The sequence below is a fragment of the Trachurus trachurus genome (genome assembly GCF_905171665.1).
Source record: "Trachurus trachurus genome assembly, chromosome: 1".
Lineage (NCBI taxonomy): Eukaryota > Metazoa > Chordata > Actinopteri > Carangiformes > Carangidae > Trachurus > Trachurus trachurus.
In genome coordinates this window covers 31,646,731-31,669,023 of record NC_139891.1, presented here as the reverse complement: position 1 = coordinate 31,669,023, position 22,293 = coordinate 31,646,731, and the positions used below count along the sequence as shown (strand labels likewise).

The following is a 22,293-nucleotide window of genomic DNA, read 5'->3' as shown; positions in this document are numbered from 1 at the left end:
TTTTATTTGTTATAAATCAAAAACTGGGTTTGAATTTCTGGGGTGTTTATGATGAAATCTGAGGAGCAAGGCTTGGTACATGCATGAGAACACATGCTGTTCATTACAACTGTACAGATCTTTATGCTTTTTTAAATATATTCAAAACACACAACTCCTTCTAATGCGTGAAAATTATCTCCACTCTCTCTTGGCCCGCATCAGCATCCACGCTGTCAAAATAATAACTCCACTGTCGTCTTTATTTCTCTATCTGCCCACACTCCCTCGCCTCACCGCTGGCACCCTGACCTCTCTTTTCTCTGCTGTGATACATCTCAATGGAAACTGTATAAATTCTGTTTTAAAATGTCTAATTAATTCATTCCCCCTCGTTTTTTTTTTCTCTCCGCCCGCCACCTCTGTCCAACTTAATGGGGTAAATTAATGAGTAATTTGCAGAGGTTGATGTCGTACCATCATCGGAGGTCAGAAGAGCGTGCTGATATTATTAACTCTGCCAGACTGGGAGCCTGATTGAAATTAATGACGGCTGCCTTCGTCTGCCTATCCTTCCTCCTTTCTTTCTTTTTTCTTCTTTTTTTTTATCTGTCCCTTCCTCCCTCATCAGATGCTTTGAAACAAACAGTCTGGAAACACCGTGGTCAGATTCATGCCTCGCTATGACTGTGCCGGTCATGAGTAGGCCAAGGTGAGCTGGTCTGGGATCCAGCCACCTCCTGGGTGTTATTCTCCCTCCTTTTTTTTGTTTTTTTTGTTTGAGTCTGATCGGTTGGGAAAGACCAGTCTGTCAGGCCCGGAAGTTATGCATTCCTATTTGATTTTCCACTGGCTTAATCCTGATGTCATTGTTCTGACAGCGCTCGAATTCACCCGCTGTTTGAAGTGTGAGTCTGATGTGGAAAGTGAGAACAGAGTGTGGCATACACTCTTTGACCTACAGAGACTCTGCTCCATTCAAAAGGTCATCCAGAAATATATGAATCTTTAGTGAGATGACACAATAAGATTTCTGTTAATTCTTCGTTAGACACCGTTTCTAAAGGAATAAGAAAAAAGTAGATCCAAGCAGTCACATCAGTGTCTAACCGGGATAAATCTTTAATCACAATTCGTCAGTGCTGTAAAACACCAAACAAAATTCCTCTCACCTCGGCGGTGTGAGTGTGGGGGCCGACATCTCAGGCAGACATCTGAAAAACTGTCTGAACAGCTGGATGTCTCTGGGGGTTACAGAGGAGATGTGCTTTGTTACCTGGGCGAGGCGACTATTTAATTATGCCACAGCCAAAAAGCCGCCGTCTGTTTTTATTCCTGTGCACTTGCTTTTTGGCTTTTGACACTCCATTGTTTCATATTGAGTAATGGCTTTCCCTCCACCTCTCTATGTCATCTGTGGCAGCCAATCCAATAACCCCACTAGCATTCACAATGGGACGTCAAAGGCGTGTCATTACTCTGCTATCAGATCAATAGAACTTAATTTTGGCAGGTGAGACCAAACAAACAAAAAATAGAAAAGGGGAGTCCCTCAGGGCACCTGCTTGGACAACCGCCATTTTTTATTCAAGAGGGCCCAGGTTTCTATTTCAGCCTTTTTGTTCAGACTGCACTGGCAGCGGCCCCACCACGCTAGGTCCAAGGAATCACCAGTCAATTAGTTATAGATTAGGACCACGGGCTATGCAGTGGTGGAAGCTTTATAAAAAATAATGACTTCATTTGGACGAACAGGGAGGGGGAAATCGAGCTGAGCTTACCTGCATATACCCCCAAGGCCTTTCCCTAGATGTAAGGAATAACATTAGCTCAGTTATTCATAAGCACGGTGTGTGCAATAGTCACAATTTACATCTAAGGACATTACTCATTTCACACCTGAGCGTTTATGTCGGTCTGACTCCACTTGTTCCTCAAACAGGTGCATATTACTGATGTAACATATGAACATGGAGTCCATGCATGTGGTACCAAGCCTTGTTCCTCTGCCTCAGCTCACATACAACCCTTCTGTGTTCATCCAGCCGTCACTCTCAGTCGACAGCAAGGTTTTTTTTTTTGGTTTTTTTTTTATAAAGAGAGGCCGTCTTGACTCCAGTCCTCAGGGGCCCAGAATCCACAAGTTGAGACTGACGGATGTACAGACACTTTTACCTTAGGGGAATCGCCTGTGTGTGTCTTCTCTCCGGTCTGCCCAATTAACAACAGTGATGAATCAATGTGAAGGCAGCGGCTGACAGTCCCAGGCCTCCCAGCAGGGGAACAATTGAGACGGCAGCACTTGTGGCAGTTTCTGAGGAGTGGAGTCAAAAAGCCTCTTTGTCCAGAGCTGTGAATCCCACAAGTACAGTGATGTTGGTAATCAGGCGTGGTGTGAACCAAATAATAATCATCCCATCCACCGGGCCTTTCGTTTTTTTTCCCCACTTTGAGTGGGAAAGGGGGTTGGGAGTTGGGGGAGTTTGCAGAGAATGCATGTGCCGGAAATCTGACACATCATGGAGATTATATGGTCTTTCTGAAACGGGTACTTTCGGATGGAACAGCTCTGGTGAATAAGCAACAAGGTTTTTTATGAATCGAGGGACCGGAGGGGTCGTTTCTACACACCCCGGACTAATTCAAGGTGGTTTTACACTGTTGTAGATGATTTTGCATGGGAGGGGGGGGGGGCTGCCTCGGGGACTCATTGCTACGCTAAGTTTTGGTTTCTCATTTCAGTTGTGTAAGTTCTCGAAGTTCCTGCTTATTGAAAAACACAAATCAATAGTTGTGGAAAATAAGGGAGCAACCCTCCTGATTGCCTCCCTTTGGAGTCGTAGTTGCTCTCGGTGTGAACCTCCGGTAGAGAAACCGTAGACTCGCAATGGCTCCCTGGGAACGGCGGTGAGGTCTCTTTGCTCCTGTTTAATTACTTTTTTTTTTCTTTCTTTCGTTCTTTTTGAAATCTGACACAACCAGGTCTGCAGTGGAAACATGGACTTTGTTTTAATGCTGTGAACATTAAAACATTGTACAGACGTAGGCTGGCTTCACACTTGCAGGAGTATGAACCCAGAAGCATTCCTCTTCCCACCCCCAGCCCACCCAACCCCCACCTTCCCCTTTTTTTCACCATTAACGCATTAATGGACCATAAGAACCAGTGCTGTGAATATAACTTTTGTTACTTCTCCAGGCATTTAATATCAAAGTGTAGAAAATGGGAGTCTTGGGACAGATGAAGGGAATTTGACAAAAATGTCCCTTGAATTTCATCTCCAACTTTTTCCCGGATACATTTATCTCCCTTTACAAAAAGTGTGCATTCTGCTAAACAGAATAATATATTTATGTTGTAAACATGTAAAATATAATACCTTTTTACATCAGATATATTTCGAAGCTGCAGTTTGGTGCAATTTGAAGATTAAGTATTTTTGTGCTATAGCGTGACAGGGTGGGACGGTCCTGTTTTCTACTATAGAGCTGAAACCGGACTAGCCAGGGGGGGGGGTTCATCAGTTTAACACGGCGTGGCAGTGCCATGCACATTTTAATACCCACATGGAATATTATGCTTGAGTCAGATAAATATGTCTGCAGAGCTGCAGTGCTTCTGTTGTGAATCTTGAAGGGCAGAGCCAAACAAAAAAGAAAAAAAAAAAACAACCTCCAGGAGGTTTCTTTGCATCGTTGCTTCATCTCAGGATGTATAGACACATTTTCATCTTGGACTGACAAGACCTCAACCCCATGGCCCCCGATCTGAACCTCCATTTCTTTGATCGTTTGATTGACAGAAGTTGCTGGAAGCTGTGGAAAGACTCGGAGAAAGTGCTGCTTTAAAGGCTCGATTCAGAGCACAAGTAACCCCCCCCCCCCTCACCTCACCTCACCCTAACCTCCCTCGCCGCCGCCGGCCCTTCAAAAAGCACACAACCTGGCTCAGCTCCATTCAATGCAAGGCCCGACGAACAAGGCGAAACATCACAGAGAAGGGTTTTTTTTTTAATGTAACGAAGGGTTTGGTTTGTTTGAGCCAGACTCGCTGCAGGGTCGTTACCTGACCCCGTCAGTCTGTCGGCGTTAATGTAAATCAATGAACGCTCAGTGTTTATCACTTTTTTTTTAGCTTTGTTTTGTCTTGCAACCATCAGTTGTTTAGATATGATCAATATTTCTGTAGCTGATCGCACACTTCTCGGCCACACCACCAACACTCACTGTGTTCAGGTTGGATGTCCATCAACGGGCTGCAGATTTTTCATGTTTTCTATCATAAGACTATCAAATTTTTACGATCGCGCAGCCTTGGCAGAGATATGTTCTCACTTTAATGTAGATTTCAACCACAGAAACTCTCTTGATAGTCGGCTCTGCCCTAAAGAAATCACATTTTCTTTTTCTCTTCGTAGACACTCTCCCCCTAAACAACAGGTTTTATATCTAACAGAAAGCTTCCCAGTGATTTTGACCCTCCTTCCCCTCTGTTGACCCCTGTTGACCTCTGCCCTGGCTAGCTTCAGCAGCTCTAAGTATAGAAAGCAGGACTGTGGTATAACTGCAAACAGTGTTGTCTGTCTGCTGTTGAGGTTGAGTCGTTAATTCTATTGATTCCTCCGTGGGTCGACCCCGATCTGCTGATCGCTCCACTCATCCTCAACCAAAATGAGAAAAGACTGACCAGAGGGGAGTTCCCCTGTGAAAACCAACACACAACAAAAGTGGAGGAGAATCTACCGGTGGCCAACTGTGACAAACACACACACACTCACACAACCACACACACACAAATACATACACTAATGTAGAGAATCAATGAATATACTGTATGTGTTTGAATAGATTAGAGTTACACTATATGGACATGAAATGTGAGAACAGACACAGCATATACTGTACCTTCCCATAAATAACTGAGTCTACATTACACACACTTATACAAACACCTTCCCACACACACACACACACATATACAAAACTTACCATATTCACACCTGCCTACACAAAATATGGACTGAATATTTCTATCCACGTTTACAAACACAAATGGTCTTAAAAAAGTGCCCAAACGGCGAGTTTAATGTGCAGGAGGAGCGCAACCAAACATCTGTAGAAAACCTAAACAGCTGTTTTGTGTTTTTTTTAAAATGTATTTAATAACCTGTATAATCTGTTGCTTTTTTAAATTTTATTTTACCGTCAACTGTTTGTATTTTCTGAGTGTCACATGTGTTAATCTGTCCTCATCTCTGTGTGTGTAGAATGAAATTGCCTGAATCCTGAATGTCAGATTTCTCATGGGTTCCTTCTGATCCGTCTCTCTAAAAGTCACAGCTCGGCGCGTTATCACATGTTCAATTACATGTTATAATTTCCTCTGGCAACCAAAGAAGAAGCCCCTTCGCTTTGAAGAGACACACTCGGGAGCACAATTTTTAATCAGCTAATCGAGCCGCGTGAGTAGATGCAGTTTATTTATTTATTTTGGTCGCAGCTTTTCAGGTTTTTAGTAGAAAGTAGATTTGAAGATTTTTTTAATGGATACAGACACATCCAGCCACTCAACACTCACACACACCGTAAGAGCTGATAATATGCCTGTCACATCAGAGCTGTTGTCACCACTGGCCTTTTCAAGGACCTTGTTTCTTGGAGAGACAGAGAAGATGGAAAAAAGAAAACAGCAGGAGAGTGTGAGTGTGTCCTTTTGGAAGATTGAGCTGGTGCTGCTGCAGGAATTTGTATCATCCTGTGTGTGCGTGTGATAGTATGCATGCATGTGTATGTGCATTTCTTTTAAATAACCTGCCATGTCTGGCTGTGCAGCTCTGCATGAGTGCATCCTTAACATGAGAACGGGTAGCAGTAGCATCCATATTCATAATAGTATGTTTGAGTGAGTGTGTTCTTGTACTTACTACGTTGTGAGGACCGGAAAGAGTTTTTAACCAACAGAGTGGGGACATTTTTGGGAAGTGAGGACATTTTAGCCAGTCCTCACTTTTTCCAAGGGCTGTTTGAGGATTTAGACTTTAGGTGTAATGGTTAAGGTTAGGCATTTGTTTTGAATGGTTAAGGTTAGGGTAAGGGGCTAGGGAATACATTATGTCAGTGAGTGTCCTCACAAAGATAGCATTACAAGGATGTGTGTGTGTGTGTAAGTGTGTCTGAGGGATTTGGTTATGAGGGTCCGCTGTGTCGAGGGAGTGACGGCTGAGGCGGAGTATCTGAGGCTTTTTTTAATTAATCTGCCTTTCACTCTGCAGGGCCCTACAATGAGGCTGTGGCTGTTCACTCGCTCGCTGTCACTCACACACATACACACACACACACCTTCCCTCTCACTCCGACACACAAGCATTGATTGTAATTGCACACTGCCTGCTCTGTACACACTCTTTATTTGCACGTACACAATCAGAATCAGCCAAACACATGGATCTCACGTCGCACAAATACACTGATGGTAATGACACACTGCCAGCCCTGCAAACACACGCACACACACAACATCTCACCAACATAGTAATATAGTCACATATACAGTACATTAGAGCCACATGTGAAACAAACTTTAATTGTGACTTTAATCTAAAAATGTATGCAAAAAAAACTCTGATTCAGAAAATCAAACTTCCTCCACATGTCCCTCGTCCTCTACCGTACTCCTCCAGACATCTGCATCATCTCTCCATCCTCCTGTTGAGTGAATTCCCTCCCCTCCTTTCCTTTAATGCTTTCTACACACCTGACTCTCCTGCCCCCTTGTCGCCTGATTAGCATTAACACAGCAGGTTAGCCTGCACTCTGACAACCAGTGCGGTCGCCTCTAACATTCCCCCCCAGGCCCAGCATCAAGGAACATGGGCAAAAATAAATGTTGTCTGACCGCACACAGAGAGCAGGGTTAAGTAAAACAGCTCTAAACTTTGGCTTTTAAACCCGAGAGCTGCTGTGGTTTCATCACTGCTGTTGACTGACTCTGGGTTCAGTCAGGCAAGCGGAGAGAAAAAAAAATGGAGAGGGGAAGAAAAAGGAATAAGAGAAAATGACAACATCAACTGTGAGAGAACAAGCACAAGAGGAAAAGTGGGTGTTGGAGGAGATTATCTGGTGCCACAAGACCATGACATTAGTCCACAAAGTAAACTACAGCCTCTTGATCGTCCATGCTGCTGGAAGCTCTGGAGTAGGTCTTAACCTCCCGCTGTTAAATCTCCTCTTGTGTAAATGACCTTGTCACGCGGCGTTGCAAAAGAGAAGCCAAGCGCGTGCAAGTTGACTGTCAAAAACATCCTTGAACAAGGCACCGAGGCTGAAAGCGTCTGTGATGGACTTTGATGTCCATCAGACTGTGATGGTGCTCTGCAGCTCATCACATGAACAGATAAGAATATGAAGGTGCTGTTAGAAATAACCACCTTAAACTAAAAGACTAGTTAGAGACAGCGTTTAATCCAGTGGCTTGTCTTTGGACTGTTGGAGGAAATTATTTTCTAAACCTGCCAGAAGCTGCAAGTCGGAGAAAAAAAGTGAATATGTACTTTCAGTGGCAAAAACTTCAACAAGCAGTTTATTTTGATCCACTTTCAGGCGTCTTCCAGCGTTGGAGCTCTGTGGCACAAGTTGACGAGATCAAACTTTGGCTTAACGTTTGTCACAAGGATTAGTATGTTAATGATTTCAGTCATGGTCTTTTGGTCTTCATGTGATTTAATGATGATTAAAACAAAATATCAGACAAGGTTTACACTTGATGTAAGAGCACAGTTTGAATGAGTAAGGGGCCCCTTTCAAAATAAAAGAGGAAATTAGGTCAAATTTAATAAATATAAGTCATAATAAAGTTAGGAAAATGTACCACCCTGCAGCATTAATCCAATCAGACAGTCATTCCACATTAGAAAGTGGTCAGTTTGCATTAACACCAAGCAACAATTACTCACACACCACAACAACAAGTAGCCTATTATGCCATTTAAAAGTGTGTAATCACAGAACCAGTGTTAATACTGCAGTCCCACAGCCACAAGTGTATTGTTACTTACATTACTGCCGTTTAACATTAGATGTAAATGGCTCAATGAAACTAAGTTAAAGTCCAATTACAGTTTGTTTTAGTGCAGTACAATAAAGTGTATGCGCTGCCAATGATATTTAGTAACACAGAGAGGTGCATTCAGATAGTCAATCCTGGCAGATTAATAGCATTAGCATGAACATGTAGCATCTCACAGCCAAATCCCTGATAGCTGCAGAGGTATCCATGCAGTGGGAACGTGCCAAAACACTAACAAAAAGCCGCTATTATCCAATTGTCTGACGACACCGGAGTCGTTGGATTCCCCGCAGAACGAAGCGCCGTGCATTAAAACATTAACAATAGTGGAGAACAGCAGCAGAACGCCACCCCTGGTTCCTTGAGCGTCACTTAAATAATAACTCCAGAACACGATCAGAGGGAAATGAGTTTATGCTCTTGGTCGCTCCCGGGGGCAAACAAACTCTGCAAATTTAATAAAAGGCATCCGAACAGAGCGGGCGGAGGAAGGCGGCTGCAGACCCAGCAGTTGTCAGAAGACGTTAGGAGGCAGAGCGGGGGCGCAGTGACTGGCTCTGTACGCTGGATTGTGTGTCCTGTAGTGATACTCCTTAGACAACCTTGAGTCTGTTACATTTAGTGGATGATATTTTGTCTCTTCATCTCTTGGTGCGCTCTCTCTCCCTCTCTCTCTGTTCCTGAACTGGATTCATCTTCTTCTTCCATCAGTTTGCAATTTTCTGCATTTCCCCAGGATTACCTTTTCACCTCTCCTAAAAATTGCCTCCACTTTGTTGGGCATCATCTGGCACTCACAATATGTGTCTGCTGGAAATAACAAAGACTGTGGATACGACAACAACATGAAAGCAAGAGTTTCCCTGCCTCGCATGCTTGTTTGGGGGTTCAGTTGTGTGATCGATCCATCCATCCCCGTCATCTGATGAGCTCAGCCTGACAGATCTTGACAGACTTTGTCTCAGGATCAATTTAGTCACTCTATAATCTTCTAAACAGTTGCTACAGTCACTAGATGTGACTTATGCTTTGTGACTGAGTGGCCTCTGCTCATTTCTCCCGAAAGGTTAATGTAATTTTATAAATGTGTAATAATTTAATCTGACATTATGAAAACGGCTGGTTTTTAATTCAGACGATGAGCAAAAACCAACCAGGCCTCAGAAACCCTGCGCTGTTGAAGCCCTTACACTTGGATTATATAGGCACTGACGCCAAACCAGACATTTCCTGTCAACCAATGACAGTGAATCCCTTTAAATGTTCTTTGTTGTTATCTGATACCAAACTGTGTTGTGGCTTAAAAGAAACAAACAAACAAAAAAACATCACAACATTGTATGTGTTGATTTCACCAGAGATGTTTCACCTCTCCATGGGTCAGCGGTTCAGTGCTCCTGTTGGTTGCCAGGCAATCGATTACAGGCAGCAACAGCGGTTGCAGAGGGTGACGGGTGGAACAGTCACGGTTGCTAGGTAGCAGATAAGAACACAGGCCGTCTTTAATTGGCTTCTGACACTACGGCAAAGACAGTAGAGGATGCTGCAGGGAAACACGCACTTAAAACACATCCAATCTATGTGTGTCAGTTGACGGTCCTGTCACTACCCTTCCTTCCTTTCTCCCTTCCGTCTTTCCACAATCATTTTCCCTTCCCTCTTTCCTTCCTTCTTTCCCTTCGTCCTTACTTCTTCTTCCTTCCTCTTTTGATCCAATTGACCTGGTCTGTTCCCTCCCTCCATCTTTCTTCCCTTCCTTCTTTCCCTTCTTCCTTCCTTGAACGAATCTGTTCCCTCCCTCCATCTTTCCTTCCCTTTTCCTTTCCTTCTTTCCACAATCCTTTTTGCCTCCCTTCCTTCTTACCTTCCTTATTTCCCTTCGTCCTTACTTATTCTTCCTTCCTCTTTTGATCCAGTTGACCTGATCTGTTCCCTCCCTCCATTTTTCTTTCTTTCCTTCCTTTTCCCTTCCTTATTTCCCTTCTTCCTTCCTTGAAAGAATCTGTTCTCTCCCTCCATCTTTCTTTCCTTCCCTTTTTTCTTCCTTCTTTCCACAATCCTTTTTACCTCCCTCCCTTCCTTCCTTCCCTTCATCCTTCCTTCTTTTTGACCCAACTGACCCATTCTGTTTCCTCCCTTCATCTATCTTTCCTTCCTTTTTCCCTTCCTTCTTTCCTCCCATCTTTCCCTTCATCCTTCTTGCCCACCTTCTTTCCTTCCTTCTTTCTATCCCTTTGTCCTTCCTTCCTTCCTTCCTTCCTTCCTTCCTTCCTTCCTTCCTTCCCTTCGTCCTTCCTGCATTCCTTCCTTCCTTCTATCCTTCTATCCTTCATCCTTCCTGCCTTCCTTCCTTTCGTCCTTCCTTCCTTGACCCAGGAGGACAACAGGAGGGTTTAAACAAAGCATGTTTTAAACAATCTAAGTCACAGACCTTGTGTGTGACGTTCAGAATCTCTAATACGAGATTTATTTGTATTGACCTGTCTGGACAGCCGTGAAAATGTTGGATCAGACCCTCAAAGAGGTAAACATCAAAACATTTCATGCACAAGGGAGCCCTGTCTTTCTTGACGTCTTCTTCAGCAAAGTAACATGAGTTGTGTATAGCTTCTCGACATTGAGAGCCAATTTGGACGATTTTCTCCGACATAGCAGCCGCCGGGTGGTGATGTCATCATCATCATCCCCATCACCTGCGGTCGGAGACGTTAAAATCGGCAACGCTCCGCTGAAAGGCGAGCTCTGAATCGTTTGATTTGATAAGACGGGTCTTTGTGTGGCTGACTTTCATCAGAGCCGCACTGTTGAGAAACGCTGCAACACAACTGCCTGGCGTTGTTTGTACAGGGATCTGATGTGAGAGCGCTACCTCATTAAACAGGCAGCGGTATACATCTGTCATCTCTTAAATCCATACTACGTGAAAGGCTGCCTGATTAAACGGGCAAGTGTCTTTTCTTCTCCAACCCTCTAATGTATAAACCTGCCTGATTAGACGCAAAGTAACGTACCGGCAACTCTCTCATGTGTAAGCCACCCGATTAAAACTGGAACACTGTACTGTTGTCTTTTAACCGTCCTCCAGAGTTTCAAGCAGAGTCAAGTGTCGGTTTTCTACGTCTATCCTGACCTTACCCTGACAGACAATCCACACTTACGTCCGGACGAGCTGAAAATGAATCATCAGCTCGTGGCCTTTCCATCGCTTATTAAAACATATAGTTGCCTGACACAGCCTGGTGTGACTTTGTGGTCATGTAAAAGCTCAATAAAATCTTTTAGCTTGAGCTTGGAGAGAGGATGTTAAGCCCCCAAGAGTCATGTTCTTGGTTTAGCAGAGTTAGTACGCAGTGTGTGTAGCAGTATACCAGCACAGTGAGGTTTTAGCCTGAGAGACACTGTTAAATACTGATTGTCTCCCTGACTTAACTTCATTACACCCTCCCAATTTAATCAATCCCAAATCCATCGGTTAGCGTTTAGGAGTCTGTGATACAAGTCTTCACATGTAGTTCAAGGGAAGAAGAAATTGGATCATTGGTGTACTCCTGAGGTAGAAGGGTCTAGGGTTTTTTTGGAGAAGGCAATAACGGAAACCACAGATGGTGCAGACTTCAGCTTCAGTGGAAAAGACAGAGAGAAAAGGCTTTTAGATTGAAACCCAGATGGAAAAGAAAATAAGGGTATGGTTGCAGAAATTCAGCTGATGGAAGGTTGAGAGTGACGGGAAGCGAGGGGGCACAGAGCTGAAAACCAACCGTGGTGTTTATACCAGATCCCAATGGCCCCACTCAAAGGTGGGACAAATAGCCTGCTGTAATCGACAGGGTGAGGGGCAATGAATTGCACAAATGAGGATAATGGGGAACACATTTGGAGAGTCTCTCCTCGGAGGCATCAACGCTGTCACACTCGTTTCTAAACATAAAAACAGACGAGAGCTTGAGAGAGAGAGGTGGTCAGTCACTGCATGGATTGTTGTGCTTGTTGGGATTGTCGGCTTTGGAGAGCTGGCTCTCCAGATACCAATGATAGAGAGGTGGGGGGGGTGGGGGGGGTTCAATGCTGTCCATGATCCACCATGCAGTGTTGCCTTTATTCACACTGAGCATGACTGATGCCTGTTATCAGTACCCACACATGTGAACATGACACAACCCTTCCCGGTAAATAAGCCACATGTGAATCCGTAAAACTTCTATTTACAAGCCTTCTTTTGCTCGTAATGGATCAAATAGCAGAGTCTACTTTTTTTTCTACTGTACTTTAGATCAAAGGCAGCAAAAATCAGTAGGTGTGTTGCATCCTGGGAAGGGAAAATGACGGTTGCGAAAGTGATGGGGAAGTGGAAATGAAGAGCAAACGACAAAGGGAGTGACTGAGAGTCGGACTGAATAAGGAGGGAGATTTGATAGAATAGCTGAGAGGAAAAAGAAGGGAACAGAGTTGAGGAGGACGGGGCGATTGCAAAGGACGATACTAAAAGAGTAGTTGCTTTGGAAATTGCTCTTTTATAGATAAGGGAGGCAGAGAGAGAGAGAGAGGAGGAGGGCGGAGGGAATCACAGAGAGAAATGTCTGGAGGATAGTGGGAATGGAGATGACTTAACGGATATCCTGTTGGATATCAGTTTGGAGATGATTACTGACAGCAAGTAGGCGAACAAAGGGTTATGGAAAGCTGCAGCAACAAACACAGACAATCCTGTTTTTATAACTTTTGAGCAAGAAGCTGCGGAATTCTGTAATATACTGCGTGAATATAAGGGATCAGGAGTGAAAGTAAGAGGAGGATTGGATCATATTGGACAATCTCAGTTCGTCAATGAGGCTGAGGAGCACGCCATTGCCATTGTAACGGAGGGTCCGGGTGCACTCACTCACCCATAAAGAGCGTGCAAACCTGACTGCCAAGCGGTCATTGGCCTCTTGGCACAACGGTTTGCATCGTTGACTGAAATTAACATTGGCTACACCATCATGAATCATTTGAGAAGCTGTAACATTTCCGTACGAATCCATGTCCATTGCGCTGCTATTTACGGTTTGAAAAAGCCACTTGTCTGGATCAATACTTTGGCATGCGGCGCCTTGAGTTGGGTCGTTTTGAGCTGCAACAGAAGAAGAAAAGAAAAGACAGGAAGAGAGAGCAGCACAGAAAGAAAAATCCAACCTGATTAGAGGAAATCCCAAACAAAAGTCACTGTTTGTGTTGGGGAGTGTTGCTACATTACAGGTGTTATTAGTAACACAATGTCTCTCACAAAGGCAGTCGTAGTCCACTAACTGAGATCAATCCAAATGTGATAAAAGTGCAGCTTTTGGTCACTGGAAACAACATGTTTTCATTGTCGACTTTGTTACACTGCTGCTGCTGAACCTCGCCTTAAATCGGAGACTCACACCTGAGGCTTGTTCTCATGTCACAGTCTTTTTCTACCCTTCATTAGAAAACAGGGAGTGTGCTTTAGTTGAAGTAGATAACAAGGAGATGATGGGATTACTGTTTCAAATGCTGGCTTTACATGGCAGATGCTAATGCCACTTACGCTGTGTTTAGCATTCTGGGATCAACTTGTTCATTATCTAATCTACAATTTATGTCAGTGGGATTTCTAAGAAAATGGCTCATTATCCATTCGTAAAATTACTGTTTTTTCACTTCCTGTAAATGAATCCAAACATCAGGTGTAAACCCTTTTTCCAACACGTTGGGAAGGTTCGATTCTCGAAGGCTCATTTCTCTGATTAATCATTTTAAATCCACTGTTCCAGTGTGCAGCAGCAGGGGGACAAACAAACAGTCAGAGGTTTGGACAGATGGAAAAAAAAAAAGGAGCGTTCGGGAATTCCTAACAGGAAAAGTGTGTCGCGTATTATGAAATGTGATAGAGGCAGCTTGTTGTGCTCCAGGCAGAATAGTACACTTAGCATGCAGAGAGAGAGAGAGAGAGAGGGGACAGTTATTAGGAGACGATGCAAAGAGATTTTCCTGAGCCTCGCTTGGACGAGCACCAGCCTCCCCCTCTTTTATCGTTTACTCTCCCCCTCTTTTTCTAAACACCTGTCCCGTCTCTCTCTCTCTCGCTTCCACTCTTCCACTCTCTCTACCTCTCTCCACCTCTCTCCAATGTTTCTCCCTCCAGCTACCCTCCTCCATCCCCCATCCCCCCGCCTCTTCTGCAGCTGAAATGACACCATGTTCCTGGAGTTTCATCAGAATGTGCCTGGCACCTCTGAGGCGACAAGAAACCGTGTGTGTGTGTGTGTGTGTATAAACCTGCATGTGTGTCCATAGAAACAACAGGAACACATGGTCTGACACATTAACTTGTGCACACAGTGTGTGTTCGTCCTTTAATGTGCGTCCTGTACATGTCGCAGGGGGGAAATCTGCTGGATGTGTTTGTGTGTGCATGTATTACACATCTCCACCTCTTTTTTTTTTTTTTTTTACAAGTGTGTGCTAGTGTGTGGGTGTGGGCGTCTCATTTGATCACTGATACCCCCCTCCATCCTAATGTGGGGCTTGTTTTGAGAGCCACTTACCCAGATTGGGCTAAATGAACAGGAAGAAAGAGAAGAAGGGGGCGGGACAGCTGGAGGGAGAGCGCTGCGTATTACACCGGACTGTGGACCGATCCATCAATAGAGGTCTTCAAAACAACACACACACACACACACACACACACACACACACACACACACACACACACACACACACACACACACACACACACACACACACACACTCTTGTCCACTACAGGAGCAGAGACATAAACAAACCCACTGAGAGTGATTTAAACTCTAGTGGTTTACACTGCATGTAATACTGTACACATAACCCATCATTATAAATAAGAAAAGCAGTAAAGGAGGATTTATGAGTTACGTTTTAAAGGTTACTAACCACACACACGTGTCCTTTTACACTGGGATGGATTTTAAACAGAGCATCCACTAGAAGGAGCTAATGAACCGGTCTCAACATTGTAGGCTATATTTGTTTTATAATTTCTCACCAACTTTGACAAAAAAATCTTCACCTTTGTTGTGTTTAGCTGGTCTGGCTTGAACAGTTGGCTAAGCTGCTCAGCACTGCCCCCCATATGGTGTCCAGTGGAACTGCCACATGAGTTTAGCTAGAAATCTCCCATCAAAGCTAGCCTGGTTTTACCCAGGCTGCCTTGCGCCCGATTTTATTCGCTCTGCAAGTCAGTCTGGAAACCATCGACCCAATTTTCACAATCACAGAACGGGGGAGGGGGCAGAAAGACGATGACGACACGCCGAAGCGACTTTGTTGATCCAACATGGCGGCAGATGCTTTACCTTTTGATGCAGCGTTAGAAAGTGTTTTAAGTAGTTTAGACCGCAAGTTTATTTTGGAAAAAAAGAGCAACGTTTAGCAAGCGGATTTCTGTCGCTCTACATACGTCATCAGGTATAATTAATATGATTGGCTATAAGCTACGTACAGATGCATTTGATAGACATTCGTAGCGCCCAATAAACAGCTCTGGGCTTTCTTAAACCATGCCTCAAATACGAACAAATGAACGGGTGGTTCCCAGACCGAATCTCAATCTACATTGAGATGAGGTCTGGTGTTAGCCAGGCTACATCAAAGCATGAATGAGCATGAAATGTAAGTACTACAAATACTTGGTTGGGAAAAGACTGAGGTCAGTTAGGGATGAGTTTGTGGCCAGATTGTGACTGATAAGAGTAAGGGCCTCGATATACTTGCTGTAAAGTACGCGTACGCGAGCTGCCGCGCGTATCCTGCGTCCGTTTGATGCGTATCCTGCGACCGAACGCACATATCGACGCGAGGTGACGCGACGCAGGATACGCGCGGCAGCTCGCGTACGCGTAGTTTACAGCAAGTATATCACGGGCTTAAGAGTTGATTAGTTGGAGTGGGATATTTTATCCATGCACCTGAATGTCTCCATGCTGTAGTGGAGTTTATCATCTTGTTTCCCTGCGGAGATGTTGCCTATACTGTAGATTACATTGCAGGAATGTTTATGAAAGGCCATTATTTACATCATGATACGCATTATTTCACAGTTTTGCCTCAGAGGGCTTCGTAATCTCTGCGGTACCTCTGTCTTTAGATTGATAACACACCTTTAAGAACGTATTATCCATCCAGTCCATTAGCTCCACCACTTATCCTCCAGGGTCACTGTGTGGGTGGGGGAGGAGGGGAGGGGAGGAGAGAGGAGATCTGGAACCAGTCCCAGCTGACATTGGGTTAGAGGCAAGGTACAGCCTGGGCGGGTCGCCAGTCCATCACCGGGGTTGACACATACACACAAACAACAATTCACACTCACATTCACACCTCCGGGCAACTTCGAGTCGCCAAGGAAACCTGCACAGAGACAGGGAGGATAGGCAAACTTATTTATATGTTTTAAAGTATTCAAAGTTTGGGCTTTATTTATTATCCTACTTGAATTAATGTTGCTCCCCTCCCTGAAAGTCTTTAATTGCGTAGCACTCCGTCATTAGGATGAGATCGATCTCTCTCCTAACATCAACATTGATTAAATGCTTATATAAGATGAGGTTAGACGTGTGCGCACCAGAAGACAAAGTAAAAACACATCATCCAATCAATGAATACAGACAAAGTTAAGGGGAGACACTAGCCTACAGGTAAATAGGGTAAACATTTTAACTAAACCTTTAAAGACTTGCACTGTAAAATTCCATAGATTATTAATGTAAATCGTACCTTTTACGATTGTTTGCGGATATGGAGGAAATGTCAATTTTTGGAGCCTTCATAATTGTTCAGGAGAGAGAGAGCTTTACAGTGATACCTGACATGACATGGCTCAGACTAACTTTTGGTGAATTTAGGAGAAACCTACTGACGAAAGAGACAAAATGAAGTAAAATACAAACATCAATGTGGATTTTCTACCATTTCTTTCAACTTTTCTGAAAGAATACATGTTAAGGAAGAAAAATGGGCCAAAATCTCAAAATTGATCAGTGCATGAAAAAACTGTTTTTGCCTGTTAGTGTCTCGCTTTAAGTGAACTACACAGTATCTATGGTGAATCAGGCTTTGTATTGGGAGTAATCAACAGCTGGTTCCACCATCAGTTACACAGTGTCGGCCTCCACAGCTGTCACTCATGTTAATGTGATCTCTTCGTTCTCCACTGGGATGGCACCAGCGGTGACGTGTCGCCACTGTCACCTCCGTCTCTGACAAGTGTGAAATTACATCTTAGCGACGTTGACAGTTAGCATAGCGGCGCGCCACACTGTATTCTCCAGTGATGATGGAGCGTCTGAGATGTGTGTTATACCGACACATATGGACGAACGGCGGCGAGTTTAGAGGCCGTGATGTCTTTGTTATAACTGGAATGTGATTTATTCCTGTTTTGTTTTTTTTCATCATCCCACTGCTGTGTCATCCCGACGACAAACAGCCACATGTAAATTCAGCATGTCTTCACATTACGATTTATTTTCTTTGAACTAAAAATTAATGTGCAGGAGAGGATGCTATTTAATTTTGGCGTTGAGTGTCTTTTATTTCTCTCTCTTCGGGACATGAAAGGAGCTTCATTGGATATATAAAAATTCATCCACAGACTCAGAGGAGAGAGAAAATTACAGGTTCCACTTTGCTGGTCTGAGTTGCCTGGGTGAAAACATTTCCTTATAATAGACTGTAATGGCTGCGTTTACGTCCAGGTGTTCCCTCCCACGCACCTTCACACCTTCACACTTCCAGCGCTTTCTCACAACGACAATCACATAATTGTGTTTTCACGACTCATTGTATGACCTCGATCACGTCGGCCCTAATCAGCCCCCTCCCTCCCTCCATCTACCCGCGCCCATATCTCCTGCTGTTGCCATCGTGACGTGTTTTATTCTCACGCTGAGCCGAGCTATCGTCCCCATCTCAATTAGCGGGGCCCCGACAATACTCTATCTCTCTGAAGTGGTCGTTTGCCGGACCGACCAATCAACACGTTTCCCGCCCTTTTGTCTCAGAGGAGAGTCTTCTTCTCTTCAGAGCTAATTCTGCCTTTTTTTTTAGGGACCAAGATAGATGGTGCCCCCCAACACTCAACACCCCAACCCCCTCATCGCCCCACTCTGCAGTGGCGTGTCACACTCCAGCCGTCCCCTTAATTTCCTCTCTTGTACTTTTTTCCTCTTTAATTTCTGCTCCTTCATCCTCAACTGTCCTCGACTGTGGAGAAGCCGAATCACTGCCAGTCTATTGTACTGCCACTTTAAACCTAAGGACTAAGAGGCAAGGGGAAGGGAGGGCCCGAGTCAGATTCAAACTCAGGCCTCAAGAGTCTAAAGGCGTATTCACACCTGGTTTCTTTGCTTTATTCCAATACAACAACTAAACCGATACAACTGTTGTATTCTTTTTTCTTGGTTAGTTTGTGTTCACACGGCAACAGTTCCAAGCGGTCCAAAGTTGTAGACAAATGCCATGGGCGAACAAACTCTTCAGTTATTGGTCAGAAATCCTACCTGGAAGGAGGAGGAGGTGACCTGGGAAAAATAAAAACCATGGAAGAGAGGTCTCAACAGGCCTGAAAATTTCAATCCAACCCAGTCCGAACTGCGGTTGAAGCCCAGACCAGACCCAATTCGAAGTCTTTTGTGTATATTTTCGGTCCAAATCTGACAAAAAAAAAAAGGATACTAACCGGAGTGATCCTCGACCCGAACTTGGCCTGAATCAGCGCATCCGGTCGGGCCAGTACGAACCAGCACGCCTGGTCGTTGAGAACCACTGAAGACCAGCAGCATGTAGTGAGTTGTGTCGGTTGCTGTGTCAGTATGTGTCTTATTACGTTCTCACTGCAAACTTGTCTGGGGCCATTGACTCGCTGTTTCGGTAAGCAACCGGAACCAGAGTGAGAGAGACAGGCCTTTCTGTCAAAATAAAAGCACCAAGCTAGTAAACAGAAACCAGGCTTTTCTCCTGACGCGAGGCTACTGCAAACAAACCGAGACCACCTCTTCAAGTGATCTCGGCCCGCTTGTTTTGTTCCGCATCCGATTGTGATTGTTGTGTTCACATATGACCAAACAAACCGATCTCTGACGTAAACCGCTCCCTGTTTCGGAACAACTGGTCCAACCGATCCAGGTGTGCAAGCACCCTGAGTGTTATGTGCTGAAACCAGATGAGAGTGTTGCCCTGCTTTTTATTTTCTAAACCGTGCGTGTGTCTGTTTTAATTCCAACCTTTTTTTGTTTTTTCGTTAGAGATGCAGTCGGTAAATCACGGCGTCCAGCGGAGCCTCGTCGCAGCAAACATCCAACCAATTAACAGGAAATGAGGTTACGCAGCTGTGTCCTCCGAATACCGAGCACCGGCATGAATTATGAGCGATTATGTGACGTGACTTATCAATCATTCTCATGCTGAACTTTAAGAAGAAATAGAAAAAAAACAACATCAACAACAATAATAAAACAGTCCACATCCTCCTGATTACTTATCAATGCAGCGCGGAACGTCCTGTTCCCTCGTTTCCCGCCCCCCCTGGCCGTGATTGCGACGCTCATGTTCAATTCATTGTCTGTCAGTTCTCGTCGACCACCTGAGAAGATCTGAAACCCGCCGGGTCTGGATGACAGGGCTCCTTCACACAGCGTGCTGATAATTAAGAACACAACTGAAGTTGTAATGTGCAACACTATTCACTTATTCACACCCCGTGTTTCTTTTTCTCTCACTATTGCTTTCATGTTGTTGTTATTTTTTTGCATTTTCTTTCATCTTCTTTCCGTGCGTGTTGATGAAAAGCAGCCGGGCTCCTGGTGCAAGAAGAGATGGGAGAATCAAAACACAACAGTTAGACTGGAGTTGTAGAGGAAAAGAGTGAGGAGTGATGACAATAATGTGTCTGTGTGGACAACAGGAGGAGGGTTATTACAGCCAGGCACATTACATTAATGGTATATATGTGTGTGTGTGTGTGTGTGTTTGGTTTAATTGTCCTAATCATGGTGTGTAACTGCCCCTCTGTGTGCGAGTGTGTGTGTGTCTGTCCCTGCGGCAATTTTTCACACACTGTACTGTGACTTTGTTGTGACCTCATATCGGTGACATTAGTGTCAGACTTTCCCGCTGAGGAATAACACACACATGATGTGCACACAAACACACACACACAGGATCACACTTAACTCACACGTGCACAAAAATGTACTTGAGGTGAGAGAGTGGAGGTGTGCACACGCCACAGGAGACCCACCAGTTAATTGCTCATTGTTGTCATGCAAGAGGAGGAGGAAGAGGAGGAGGAGGATTGAGATACACACATGCAGACACACACAGGTTAACACAAGTGATGGGAATTGATAAGATTTTACAGATACCACTGCCTTCATCAATTCTGCGTATCGATCCGATTCTTTATTGATTCTCGATTCCTGGAAAAAACTGTGGGTGGAAACAGGTTTTCAGCTTCAACAGGACTTTGAGTGTGACCAGTGGAAAAAAGAAAAATACACTATTGTTGTTGTTATAACACCAGGTGTTGCAGTGTTTCCTACAGGTTGCAACTAGCTACTGTAGTAGTTATGATTTACAGATGTTCCCTAAATGCCTCACACTTCTCAACCTGAACTGGTCCTACAGTCCCGTGTATGGAGGTACATTTGTGTCTTTATTCTTCAATCAAAAAATAAATAAAGTTGATTTAAACAAAAAAGACATTTTCAATCAAATAATAACTCACTTCAATCAAAAAAAACTTTTCAATCAAATAAAAAAAGGGTTAAAACACAATTTTGGGGGGTCTCTTTTTTTTCTTGCATTCAAACACTTTTTAAGTATATTTTTTGTTTGAATCAACTTTTTTTTTATTGAATAATAAAGAAACAAATGTACCTCCATAACCCTCCCGTTGTTTCTTTATGAATGAGACTGGGAGAGTAGCTCTTGAACGTACCAGAGCAAAAAGAGAGAGATAAAACCAATTGAATTGAACCATGAAAACTTAAAATGGCCATATTTTTTGTAGTATTATAATATATAATACCTGCAATGGAGATTCATGGTGGATTAGATGAGATTAGATTAGATATACTTTACTGTCCCAAAGGAAATTTGTTGTGGGCTAAAAGTGCCAGATACCACTGCAACAACAGTAGAACAATAGATATAATACATTCAAGACACAGATTCAAGTAGTAAGGAGACAGAAGATGCATAGTTGTTGTGGTACCCAGTGGATGAACCCATACCATTCCCTATATACTCTATTAAGAATATGATTTACTGTAATGTTGGCCAGTTTCGTTGACCTTTGTGCTCTGTGTGACTCTATACAACCTGTGGGTCAAACGTTTCATCTCAGTTTTTTCTCCATCTTTCGGAGCTGTAAAGCGCCGCAGACTCATCAGCGTGTTGTTGATTATGTGGAACAAGTTCTTACGGTTTAGTGGGATGAACACCGCAGCCTGAAGGGACCATTAGTGGGATGTTAAGTCTTGTTAATAATATTTACTTTGATAATCAGCGCCTGCAGAGGAGCGATCTGATATCAAAACGTTATGAATCTTCTCCGTTGTTACGCCGTCGTTTCGTCTAATGCAATTGTTCCGTGAGCAGAGGTGAATGATTTTATGATCTAATCATGCGTCGTTTCCTCCGAGCTGATCTCATTTTGAGACGAACAGCCTCAGTTTTTCTGGCGTCTTCTTACATCAGCCCTCCGACGCTGTCAGCATATGTTTCTGCTTTGATCTCACTTCTCTTCTAATAAACACATCTGGTGACATTTTATAACAACTACACACTGTTAAACATTGATTAAGCCTTATTAGAATACACAGTTCATCATTTATAACGCTTTCCTCCTACACTAATTACTATGTGGTTTATAAACACAGTTATAAATGTTTAACTCTGGATTAATGAACTCATCAGTGAAACATCAAGTGTGTCAAGTGCAGCACAAACATTCATATACATAGTTTGTTAATCATTTACTGAGACTTTATTAATGATCTAATGAACCACTGACATCTCCTGAATAACTGATTTGTTATTGACACCATACTTACTACATACATATTTGTACCTGCTGAATCCATCATATTCCATAAGTATGAAAAGACAATTAATTAACAAATGATGACCTTAACTAATTAGTATCAATAGAAATAATGCTTCATAGGTGACAAATTCAGTTTTTAACAATGATTAATGCTTGTAATTATTATAA

General features: G+C 43.6%; 1 protein-coding gene across 1 annotated transcript in view; it reads right to left on the bottom strand.

Moving 5' to 3' along the window:
• Positions 1-388: 388 nt before the first annotated feature.
• gtpbp1l (GTP binding protein 1, like) overlaps positions 389-22,293 on the bottom strand; it is a 196,689-nt gene continuing 174,784 nt past the window's right edge. The window contains exon 15 of the transcript XR_014595336.1: positions 389-399. The gene's annotated coding sequence lies outside the window, so the exon portion shown is untranslated. The remainder of the gene's footprint in view (positions 400-22,293) is intronic.